The sequence below is a fragment of the Amyelois transitella genome, chromosome 3, assembly GCF_032362555.1.
Source record: "Amyelois transitella isolate CPQ chromosome 3, ilAmyTran1.1, whole genome shotgun sequence".
Lineage (NCBI taxonomy): Eukaryota > Metazoa > Arthropoda > Insecta > Lepidoptera > Pyralidae > Amyelois > Amyelois transitella.
In genome coordinates this window covers 5,038,413-5,051,716 of record NC_083506.1, presented here as the reverse complement: position 1 = coordinate 5,051,716, position 13,304 = coordinate 5,038,413, and the positions used below count along the sequence as shown (strand labels likewise).

Genomic DNA, 13,304 nt, shown 5'->3' with positions numbered 1-13,304 from the left:
GATTCAGTGCAAAATCAGCTGCGGTTCCTTTGACAAGCATTATGCGAAACGACGCTAGGGTAGATAAACTTTCTAAATGACAGAGGCCGTGACGAGACTAACTTCATTTTGTTCTGTATCACCCGTGATAATAGGTACTCTTTTGTGATAGCTAATTTTAGAAATAGAATTCTATAAATAACTTTAAGGTAAGCCAAACAATTAATGGGTGGTTTTCCTACTCGGATGTCGGCCTCGGATTTATTGGAGCTTTACGTTAGCAGTAGTATTAATTTATACTCATTTTGTTTTGTATATATAAATAAAAAGTAGTTGCGAAACCAAACATCTTTCGGGCGAAAACCTTCCATGAGCAATATGTAAAGTTCATAAATAGGCTGCAATCTGGTATTGAGACATGCCACGAGAACCTAGTCGCGTTGTTTTCCCACATCATCATGTGTGACAACCGATGTGTCATCATTGTTTCATTTTGTCCAAGATTTTGCTCATATGAGGATCTAAAGTTAGTGAAAGGGGCTGCGATAGCGTTGGGTATTCTTCATGGGTATCACGAATGTAGTGATAATTTTACAATATTTGTCTTACGTGCGTGTTAAAGTTTTTCATCGACGACCTGAAAGAACAAGGAAAACAAAAAACTTTTTAAATATAAAAATTACGAATACATAAGACTCTTGAAATTTCCATAGTAGTAATCACTAATCGCATGGTATCAATAATCTTTATTTACTCACTGATGAGGGAAGGAGTCAACCTTTATCCACTTATATATGAGTACCATCGAACGAGCGGAATTTTCACGAAAAAGCCAAACGTAAGATTAATTTGTGTCAATATAAATTATATAACATAAAATAAATTGAATTGGATGATGCCAACGTTGATAAAATTTTGCTGCGTTAACAATATAAGAGCACACTTCATAAATGTGGGGAAGGTTCAACTCACAATTATAAGTGTTTAATTACTGCGTACAGGAATGAAGCAAAATGTTAAGTAACTGAAGAGGCTCGAGAAATGTGGTAGAAAATGATTATGGAGGGTCCTGAATATAGTAGATTTTTGTTGAAATACCTTTAAAGAATTATTCCTGTAGAAATTAAATCCGATAATACTGCATATTACAAATTATAATCTTATATTTTGTGCTATATTTTCTTCAGTTGTCAATAATGGGTTATAAGAAATAAAATTTGAAATACATATCTTATATCTTAATGTATAGAAATAAATATATCTTATTAAAAACAGGCAATGTCGCTTGAGACAAACGTCGCTTTAACTGCAAACATGCATAATTTCAAAATTTAACTCCACCACTAAATTCTTTGCGCTGTAGGAAGGCGCAATAAAAAAGGATAATTCTGCCCAAATAATGTCACTAACTTTTATTGGACTATTAAACGGTGAACCGTGTTCGACAGGGCGTGTTTTTAATGGGTCAGTTTTTGTTAGTTTACGCATGTAGCTAGCATGTACCAGGCCACTACCGGGCGCATATTGGCGGGGTGCCAATATTCGTCCAGCCATTTGCCCAAGTTGCCCTCCCAACCGGAATCTACAAAGTTTGCGGTGAACGAACCGTTTATTTTGACTTTTAACCTCATGCAGTTTAGTTTTTAAGGTTTCATACTTTAAATAGATCGATATATAAAAGTTGGTCGCAGATACATTGTTTTGTCGCGGCAATTAACATACTATAGGCCATTGAATTGCGTAACAGAATTTCTCAAAATTGTAAATTCGAGATTTATAACTAAAGACTTAGAATTAAAAAAAAAAACTTTTACATTTCAGATAAAACGTTACTACATACATACATACATAAACTCACGCCTCTTTCCCGGAGGGGTAGGCAGAGACTACCTCTTTCCACTTGCCACGATCCCTGCATACTTCCTTTGCTAAAACGTTACTGATGTAAATAATATAAATATGATCTATTTAAACGAATAACCATAATATTATTTTAGTGAGAGTAAAATCAGTAAAGTTAACAAAAGTGTAATGTATTACTAAATTTAAATTGTCGAAGTAAAAAAAGTTTAACTCTAGTCGTTTTATTTAAAACTGCAGCGTAATTTGAGTCTTCCTTCCCTTCTATTTTGATTGCCGACACCTGTTACCTTAACGGAGACAAAAGCAGCTTAATAAACTTGAGCTTCTCAGAGCATTTGCATTGGGTTAGTTTATATTTAGTTTATGGCACCCTGTTACGCTGAAGGTTATAAATAAAGTCTTGAATCTAAATTTTAAAGTCTAATTGTTAGGGTATATGTATTATCAATAATAAAACGCACATACATACAACGTCTTTAACCATTATGAGCAGACAGAGTCAAGAATCTTAAAAAAACTGTAATGCCACGTTCAGCCATATAACTTATGGATTAATGATGGAATTGTGACTCAAATAGTGACAGGTGGCTAGCCCATCGCCTTAAAGAAAACCCCCAAGTTTATTACCCTAGATTGACTTTAACAATCTGCTTGAAAACAGCTTATGCTGCAATTCTATAGGCTTCTAAAAATGTAATTATTAAATTTTTGGATTTTGACACTTTCATATTAGCTAAATTAAGTAGCTTTTTAAAATTAAAGAAAAAACACAGTGAGCGGTAGTAAGTGAGCGATATAATTGTAAGTCTTCTATCTAGTAACAGGTAAACATTATACACATAGTAAGAAAATTTATGAGGTGGTTATCCTGTAAGACGTAAACCACTAAGCAATAAAGGGACATAACAGTGTACTTGGTATTCGAAAGGAAAGTCTTGTATAGACGTCTATGAAAAATGCTTATTTCATTCATTCAGTGATTTTATTCCATTTGCAATTTAGGTATAATTCAAATTGTTAAATATACGAATAAAGAAATAATTTTAATAAAAAGCTCATAAAATTTAACGTTTATATAAAATCCAACGTCTAAGTTCTTGTGTGAAAGTAAGAAACACACACATATCCCTTTAAAGTTTCGTATTTCTAATATTATCTTTTGATTGAAATTCGACGTCACGTATGCGGTTTTATGGTTTGATAAAGTTACTGGTAAACCTATCTACCTGTTACCTCTCTTGGGAATATTAGATGCTTGAAGATTGTTGTTAGTTTAGCGTTTAACCTTTAGATATTCGGCAGAGTGATGAAATCCATACTTTTCTAACTTATTCATATTATGAATTGGAAAGTGTGTTTATTGTTCGAACCCTCATCACTTTATATAATTTATCAAACTTTATTTACTAACTAATTAACTAAATTTAAGGGATAGGCTTACAAACTTTACGTCCTTAATTTGATCAATAAAATTTAAAATTATCTGTAAATTTTTAAACCTTAACATCATTTAACAGGATTAATAAAGCAATCACAGAGCACCTTGCCGGCTTGAGAAATAGTCCACAGGGACGCAATGTGCCAGCCCCGAGTTTGGACTGGCTGTATGATTTATGGATACTATAACTTTAGTTGCTATGTCATCATTTTCGCTACAATTTGTCTGAACATTTTCTAGAAAGTTAGGTATTATTTACCTGTTAAGGAGTTTATAAGACGTTGAAGACTCGCTTGAAAATTTGGCATGTAAAGTACTGAAGTTGCTGTTTAGAAGAATCAGTTTAAGGAAAACATTATTTTGTAAGTGTATCAGATTCTAAGGAAAAAAAATCAAACTTTTGAAATAGTTTAGTTTTAAAAAGTATTCTTACTGAAATTGGGAAGAAAAATCCTATCAGTTCCACTGGTAGGAATACTTATTATGTATTTTAGTCGAACCTAGGTTTAACAATAAAGCAATGTACATATCTATCAAATGAAATGTTACTATAATCAGTCCAGTTGGGTTGCTTAAAGTAAATTTCGCATCTCAAGGTCGGCCCGTTTGATCTTCGATGAATAAGTGAGGAGTCATATGTAATTCACTCCAAGATTCTCTCAGAAATAAACATACCTTACCTGAAAATGCCATTGAATTTTGTATGAAGGGACTCCGACTGCTTCTTGTAAGGAACTGAATTTATAGCGCCTCAATTTCGCAAACATTTTCACACATTTCATAGTATATTTTATTCATCTTCTTCCCGTCATAGTTCCTTCTATCTTATCTTCGCGTGTTCCCAGTTGCGCCCTTAGCTGTTATTTCCCTGGACCCGCAATCCGATATTTTGCTTTTTCCCTCTTGATCCCCACATACAAAATTTTGCATTAATTTTAGATAACTTTTTGTAATTGTAACTAGATGAGAAAAATAATTAAAAGACAGTTTAGGCGTACAGCTTTGCCCTGTTTCGTATGTAATCGTATTTTTTTAAAGGGATGAGAGTGGGGTAGGTTCCCTTTGTACTTCACACATTGCACATGAAAAAATCCATAAAATTGGTAATACAAATAGTGTGAAGAGGTCTTAACAAATACAATTTCCCATTTATAGTATTAACTAGCTTTTTACCCGCAGCGTCGCTTGCGTGAATTTAGCGCCACGTACAAAAGACTACAGGGTTTTCGAAATTCCACGGTACGATACAGGGTTTTCGAAATTCCACGGTACGAGTATCTTTAATTTTTACTGGTGTTACAGTGTAGCTGTTAACAAAAACTTTAGCATTTATAATATTAATTAGGATAGGATATGGAAATAAGTATGTGTATAAGGGAAAATATGAATTAATAATCATATCATTGTGCAGTAATTACATTTTTACCTCGTTATAGTGTAAGAGAAATCTATCTTTAATAACACTGTAGCGGTCGTTTAAATGTTGTTGTTATATCTAACCGAAAAACATACAAATTGATAATAAATAAATTCAACTCTATAAAAAGTCTCCTTATTTTATTTAAATTTTGTTACACAGTACTAAACTTAACATCCTTAATCCCGTTTGAAAATAAGGATAAACTAAGTAAAGACGTCTAGGTCCCAAAAGAGCATTGTTATGGCCGAATAAAACCTAGTTTGTCGTGAACTTTATCTGGTTGGTGCTTCGTCTCGCATACACAGCAAGTGCATTTTCAAAGAAAGTGCTAAATTTTTCCACTTGCATGTTTATGTATTTTGTGTCATATGAATTTTCTTGAGGTCTTTTGAATTTAAGACTTTAAAGTTTCATTTGAGACTTTATGGTTCTTTTACTTTAGTATTTTTGTTTAATTTTATGTTAAACTAGCTATTTACCCGCAGCTCCACCCGCGCCAAATTAGCCACTAATATTTTTGATAATAACTTTTTCGCCGCACTTTTGAGGCTGAGAATGAAAATTTGTTTAATCTGAAACAAATGTCTTAAACCTATCACATATAAAATAAGAAATCGTGACTTTATTAATCTTGTTCTTGACCCACCTTATCCATTTACGTTCTTCTCACCTGCAAATTTAATTACCTCCCTTATTTATTGGCTATTCCATCAACACGCCGATTCGTCACGTTTCGTTTTACACCCTCAAGTAACGTAAAGACGGATCGTGACGTAGGTCGACGTACAATTTCCCGTCCGAACCAGCCTGACCGCTCAGCCTTCCCCCGGGATCCCCTTTAGCTGACAACCTGGCTCTGTACCTACCGGATATAGAATGCCAGGGCAACCTTTGCCAGGAGAAATTGCTTCCGAACGCGTTTTACATTGTTAAGAAGCTATTGAAATGTATTGAATTTAAAACCAATCTTTTACGTCTACTTTTCAAGGCGATAGTTTTGTTTATTATATTTCTATACTGCTATTCGAAGTAGTGTTATGATTTATGTTTGTTACTTTGTCTTTAATGCTTGCTCAGATACAAACAGTGCAGGTTCCAATCTTGTGTGAAGCTTACTACTTAATTTCTTTGGTCCTAATTGGATATGCCAACTGATTATTGTATTGTATTGTATTGTTTAAGGATAATTACCTTCGAAGCCCGTACTCATTTAATAGCCTGCACCCATAAGAATATATATCCCGATTTCAGTATAGACAGTAACCTACCTGTTTATATGGAAATCTTTCAAAAATATAATAATAATGAAAAAATAAATAAAGATAAAAAATTTTAACTTCTCTCCTGTGTAATAAATTTAAGAAGGGGAGCAGTAGTGTATTAGTTTAGGCGGAAGTTAACTAAATACTCGTAAATATTTATGTCTAAAAAGGTTAAGAATTTGTTCCGCTTGAAACGCGTGAGGAGTTCACTTCTAATACATTTTAAATGTGGACTCAGTTGCAAGCAACATTACAAAAATATGAGGTTTCTTTAAGATGTTTCTACGACTATAAATTATAAATGAGTGGAGAAACGAATAAATTTATTTCTGAGTAAGAATCTTTAAAACTCTCTATAATGGAATGCTAATAAGTCCGACTGTCGGTTGACCAAAATACTAACTTAGGTCAAAGTTTGGAACATTATTTTAATGAAATTCATAACACGATCCACTTTGATGTTCCTCTACCAGGAATTTTTAACAAGCGTTATTTTTAATAGAAAGAAAAGTAACGAGGCCTGGCCAGGAAAAAAAGGAATTAATAAGTTTCTCTGAAAATGTTATTACTTCTTATTACGTTTCCTCAATAATTATTGAACTTTATGTAGGTTGTTATAATGTCCATCAAGTAATTCTGATGTATAAACTTAAATCTTATGTACAAAAAAATTAACAAAAAGCTTAATTTAAATCATTCACGGAGGATAGATGGGTAGTATTTCTTTTTATGCATATCATTACAAAGACAAATAAAAATATTTTTGAAGTCCCGGCGAGAGTGAGGTTTCGGGAAACAATGATGCTAAATATATTTTCGTGGGTGGCTAGTAAGAAAATTTGTTTAATAAAAACTTTATTACAAGTATAATTTATTTCTATGAAAATTATTAATAATTAAACTTATGATTTATGACTACTATACAATAATATACTTAGTACTATGACAAAATTCTACGGAAATCCAATGTATTATTTGTATTTAAGGTAAAATGAAACTACGTTGTATGAAATTTGGCATTCCAGTTTCTCTTAAATCTGTGAGTGTATTCTCAGAAACAAGTCAAGAAGTTAAAGAAAAGCGTCTCTAGGTGTTGCAACTGTCCGTTTTCTCTTTTTCATTCCTTGCTTCCTTTTATTCTTGAATGCATCCGGGTGCAGAGCAAAGCTGTATATTTTTTGAAAGGGAACGGTCGGCTATTGATTTTATTGTTAAGCTTTAAAATACTATAACGGTATCCACTCGTTTTGTGGTTTAATTATATTGTAGAATAAATGTTATTCATAAAAAGAAAAGAAAAATAGAATTTTTAGTATCTTCATAGTATATAACAAAGTGGCTTCCCGCTGTCTGCCTCTTTGTATGCTTAATTTTCTTAATTACCTAAAGTATTGTGTTGCTTGATTGAAGAGGATGGTTTATATGTAGGTATATACCTAACATCGGCATTGCACCGGTCTGAAGCCGGTAGCTTCAATTATCTTTAAATGTTTAAGAGTATTTATAATAAAACTAAAGATGAATATTCTAGGACAAGTCTACGTGCCCCAAGTGAACGGGCCCGAATCGATTGATGAATGTGCAGATATAATAAGGGTGTATTTAATTTAAAGCAAAGTCAGGCAAACAAAGGAACACAATTTTTTGTGTACCCTATAAACATCTCTATGACATCACAAATGACAGGACGTATCGAAATGGAACGTTGAGATTTTGTCAGTCCGCGTCAGTGCTCGGCAAATTAACTCAGGCGTATGGTAGTGAACGCTGCTAACTAACGTGATTGCCTATGTGCGTTAGTCAGTAGTCATGTATTGAAAAGTACTGTTTTATATCAGGCCTACAATATATACAATCACGCGAGTGATACTACCCATATCTTAGACTCAACCGATAATACCAAAAAAATCTTAGTTTGTACATTACATATCAATTGCGTGTAGGCGAATCGGTTTTAATTTTAGCTAACGAGTGAAACAAATATTGTATTTGTTTCACTATTCCTATTATTCCTATTTTATATACTTTTAAGCTCAAATACAATGTGGCCTACATTTCAATTACGGCTTAATATTTAAGCCTTTACAGATTATCGCCAACCATGCGAAGCCTAGGCATGCTAATAGGAAGTGTGTACCAAACAATAACTACCTATAGTTATACCAGCCATTGTCGAAATAACCTTACAGTTATAACAATTTAATATATCAAATGTACCTAAAGCTCATTGACGAAAGAAAACCAATTTACTCAAGAAGAATTGAAAAGTTAATAATTAATATTGAAACCACGATCCTAAACTCAATATTACTTTCAATATCGAAATTCAAAAAGACTTAATCTGAAAAGCTGCGAGAAAAATCTATCAGAAGATATTTCAAACACAAACCGCGATAATCTGAATAAACCCTGTTCTGAAATGATGTTTCTAGATATCTTGTAGGTATTTGAATTCAGAAAGTAGATTTTTGCTCGCTATTTGTATGTTCAAGCTGAAGTAAGAGCTGTCATCTGTTGAAAATATGTAACTATGAAGATAATGATATTGATAATAGAAATAATAAGATCGATTTATTATTTTCGCAGTTAAAACCTCTGTTATTTTTTGCCGAATAGAAAATTTCAAGTGAAGATGATAAATTTTAAAACCAAGATTATATTCAGTATTTTTTAAAAACGTGTTAATTTCCTAAGCAAGACCGATTTTTTACCGTCATTGGTTTTTAACAATAAAGACCATATAGCCTAGTCTAGGCATTTAAGGAAAACGAATAATATTTGCTTTCACGATAGCTAAACAAACAGGAACTTTTTTAATGACACTCCACTCTACAACTTCGTAAGGTGAGTGAATATTGTGTGAATAAACTGAAAATCACGTCGTTAACATAAACAAGCATGACAATAAACACATTTTTTTATTCTTTAGCGAAGATCATTAGTACGTCTTACTAATTTGGTATTCTTGCACCTGACTCGTCTTCATCCGCAACTGTCTACTAAGTGAAAAAATATTTAAAAAAACCCAAACCCCAAGTTTGGCTCAATGAAATATTGATGAAATTAAGATTCAGAGATTGGCATAGTTGCCAAACTATCGCCTTCTAGAAGAAGGATAATTAATTTCTAAATACATATATCAAATAACTTGCCTAAAACTATTACGTAAACTCTAAATGACTACCAAAATAAGTTTTACTAGAGTTTTTTTTTATTAAATTTTCTCAAATTGGTCAATTTTCAGCTATGGTTTCACTGAACGTGGTTTCGAGTTGCAAAAGTTCGTGAATTACACACCTTTTATTTCTAGAAACATGATCGGGTCTCTAGGGGATCGGAACGTGTGCCTGGCACTTAAAAAGTCATAAATTAGAGGTGGTTCCCCACAGGCGTAGGGTGGGGCGGTTTTTGTCTGAATAATAGCCCCAATGTGCCCAAAACGCTGTAATAACGCGCTTCTTAAACATTTTCACGTAATTCCTGCGTATTTCGGTGGTTCTTGTTATGTATGGTTGAATGCGGAAGTTGTTATAGAGGCAAGTAGAATTACTCGGTTCTATATATTCATATATGTGTATATATATTCATGCTTTTTCTTACCAGAGTCTTCATCTATCCCTTGTAAAGATGCATATTTGTTACTTTAACTACATTTCCTCTCGCAAAAGTGACGTTTTAGTATACATTTCCCCAGAACGCCCCGATTCGATTAAGTTCGTTGAACGTTTCTATTTCTAGTTGTCTTGTGTTTTAGATAAATATTTCTATATTTCTGTGATAAGTCCAATAAATCTTAAAAGCTTATTAATTGCGTAGTTACTTACTGAAATTTATTAAGGGCTTCATCATCCACTCGAACATGTTCCATACCTATGACAAATCTGTATGAAAATCTGAATTGCAAAATGAATATGCATGAGAAAATGTAAATTTATTTCACCTTGTTACTTGCATGGGAGTAAAACTAATTTTCGTCGTCATTTGTATTCTACTGGAGTCTCATCTTTGACATTTATTCATATAAAAACGCTCTCTGACTGCGACAGTCACGCACGCGGCTCAATCCATATCAATTGGTAGGATTTTGAAAACAAATGAAATTTATTTGCCTGTCAAATTAAAACCTCTGACTTTCACCGCCAATATGTTTAAAATAGCAGTCTTTTTCCAGATATAAACACCTGGCATTCCTATATTTAAAGTTTTGAAATGTTTAGTCTTTTTCTGAGTCATTTAAAAAAAGGCTTTCAATAAAAATTAAAACAATCAATTAATAAATAAATCACGCGATTAAGCTGATTGCTACCTCGACCTGTCGCGAGCAGTATCTGCCAAAATACTTCGTACATCAAGCGCAAGAAGTTAACTGGAGCTTTGTGTTCAACAACTGGATGATCCGAAACCGTAAAAATATTTCCTTTTAGTTGTATTTATAACCATAGAAACATTAATAATATTACTATTTATAATAACTTTTAACTTTAATAATAAGAACACTTATTACATAAAAAAAATACTTACGCAGCATTGGCTGAAGATTGGAGAAACATAAGTATCAATTCAGAAAAGTGTTATTATAAAAATTACGCCGTCTTTTGCACTTTTCAATCAGCAGATGCACATTACTGGTTTTTTAGTACTCGATTGAACTCAGCAAAAATAACCATACACTTTTCCCTTACATCAAACAACATTAGCAGGGAAGAAAGGGCAGAAAGCCACGATATCTCAACGCAACACAACGCTTTTATTACATAGGACCAACAAATGACCAACGATTTGGCAAAATTAAGCTAATGCACACATTTGTACGTGTTTGTGTATAAATCGCACTTTTATACACGTGTTTATTAGTAATTTGGCTTTTTATTCAATTACAAGCTTTCGTTAAATTCAGCCACATGTAAAGAAATTCATTTGGTTGTTCCCCTGTGCGGTGTGCACATGTAAATAAAAATAATAAAAAAAAAATACAGATGAACTGTAAAATAATAAAAAATTACAGAACGGATACATACTATGTACTTCTTAAAAACTAATCTAGTTAGGTGTAGTCATCATTAGTCACTTCTTCATGAATCATGAATATTATTTTCGTCATCTTATTGGTATCATTTCATTTAATTCCTTAAATGTGAAAACCTTGTTTCCTTTACATAAATAAAAAGTTAAAATCTCCAACAAGGTGGAACGTAATTATAAGCGAATGAAGAAAAAAGGTTAATTAATAAGCTTTTTTTAGTAATAACATAATATTTTTTCTTTCATTATAAATAAATGTCGCCTTTTACCTTTTGACTGAGTTGCGTTCGGTAGAGGCACTTAAACTCTCATAAATTAGTGGTAGCTGCCCACAAACGAGGTGGTCCACCCTGAATAATGGCCGCCTGAACGCAATGGTAAAAATAACAATTTACCATGTCCATGCCACTTCCTCTCTTTTAAATAACAATATTTATTATTGTTAAAATATTTAATCTGGGAATTTGAAATATAAAGTAGATTTAACGATGTAATCTCATCAAAATTTTAAGTATGTTTTAATTTAAATACATATTTATTTTAAATTTTTTTTTTATTATTTATCTTACCTTTAAAATTTTGTGACGCGGTAAATAGCCCTGTTATCGAAAATATAATACCACTTAGTTATTGGGTTTTATTTTTCAGTTATGAAGTAGATGATAGTAGAGTGCTAATAAAAGCATAGTAAGATATTAAAAAAATGTGCAGTAAAGAGTTTACAAACAAAGAAACAAAATGTATTATTAATCATTTCTACATCAATAATATCCTCGGTACATATGTATGTATAATCGCAGTCTTGGTAAGCAAAAATTCCTTTACATATCTATCCTCTGAGAAAAATACAATTTATGATTGATGAAAGTCTAGAAACCTTTTGTGCCCTATCAAGTCTCTGTAGCGCTCAGCGAGATTTACATAGGATTTGCACTTAAAACGGACGGAAACGCCATGAAATAAACATTAGCTACTCGACTTTTGAAAGTGAATTGAAGAATATCTTCTGTTTTTTTTTTTTGTGTGGGTGCTTTTAATATTATTACTATAAAAATTTTGAATTTTCGAGCTTGATGACTTATAGGTTTTTGGATAAGTATTAGAATCATGTCATAAAAAGGGTCATAAATAAAACGTTACGATTAAAGAGATTAACTTGTTACACATAAATTTGAAACACTTCATACAATCCCACAGTTCTTTTCTCTAAATGCCCTGGCCGCGATTCGAACCCGGGACCTCCGGTGTCACAGACAAGCGTACTACCGCTGCGCCACAGAGGCCGGACGAGCGAAATCTGTGATGTATCATCTTTCCTAACCCAAACAGAGCCATTAATTTTCTGAAACGCAGAAGATAACTAATTGGGTTAGACGTGGATATCGTCTGGTCACAGGGATCATGTGATAACCTCGCACGAGCTGCGGCTACACCATCTCGATACCCTGAGAGATAATCTAAAGTCTTATTTTAATCTGTATATGCTCATGGCTTCTTTTTCTGCTCAGATTGTAATAGTTAATTAAAGGATATATGTAAGTAACTTAATTTGGATTTTTTTAAGGTTAGCAACCTGTTTCTATATTTGAAGGTCAATGGCATGATAATATCATTAAACTAAATGAGAATTGTGACATACTAGCTTTATATACATCTTATATAAACTATAAATCACAGTAGTCTAAAAAAAGGTCAACACACATTGATGGAACTGTCCTGACAAGGGTTTAAATTGAGGTGTGTTTAAGTTTAAATTATATTAAAACTGTACATCAGAAGGGCCAACACAATTTAACAAGTGGTGATGTGCTCTAAAATTTAATGCACGCAAACTCTGTAGCTGTTTAGGAACCCGCAAAGTTCTTGATTAGTTCCCTTGTCAATTACAGTGAGTTATGGTCCATGTTTGAAACGCAGAATTTGATGTTCTTCCTGTATGTATGTGTGTATACAGGGAATTACTGCGTGTTTAAAGTATTTTTAATTTTTAAAGGGATCTATATCATGACACTAAAGTACGCTAGCAATTCCGGCCGCGTAAAATAAAAAAAAAATCAAATCGGAAAAATATCTCTTAGTGCATCTCTAGACTACGTAAAAAACCTAGATCACAAAATTTTAAATGTGCTTTGCGTTATTATGTTAGTTGGTAAATCAGTTTACAAATTTTTATAGATAGATATAGTGAAGGATGACTTTAATGTTGACATCCAGTTCAAATTGCTATTGCGAGTGTTAAAAACATATTTGTAGTTCAAATAAATATTGGTCGCTTAAGCTTTAAATGTACCAACTAGTACACTGTGACCAAATCTGGCAA

General features: G+C 32.6%; 1 protein-coding gene across 7 annotated transcripts in view; it reads left to right on the top strand.

The window, feature by feature from the left end:
• Positions 1 to 13,304, top strand: part of LOC106138176 (very low-density lipoprotein receptor) — a 173,601-nt gene that overhangs the window by 68,139 nt on the left and 92,158 nt on the right. The gene's annotated exons all lie outside the window — the stretch shown is intronic.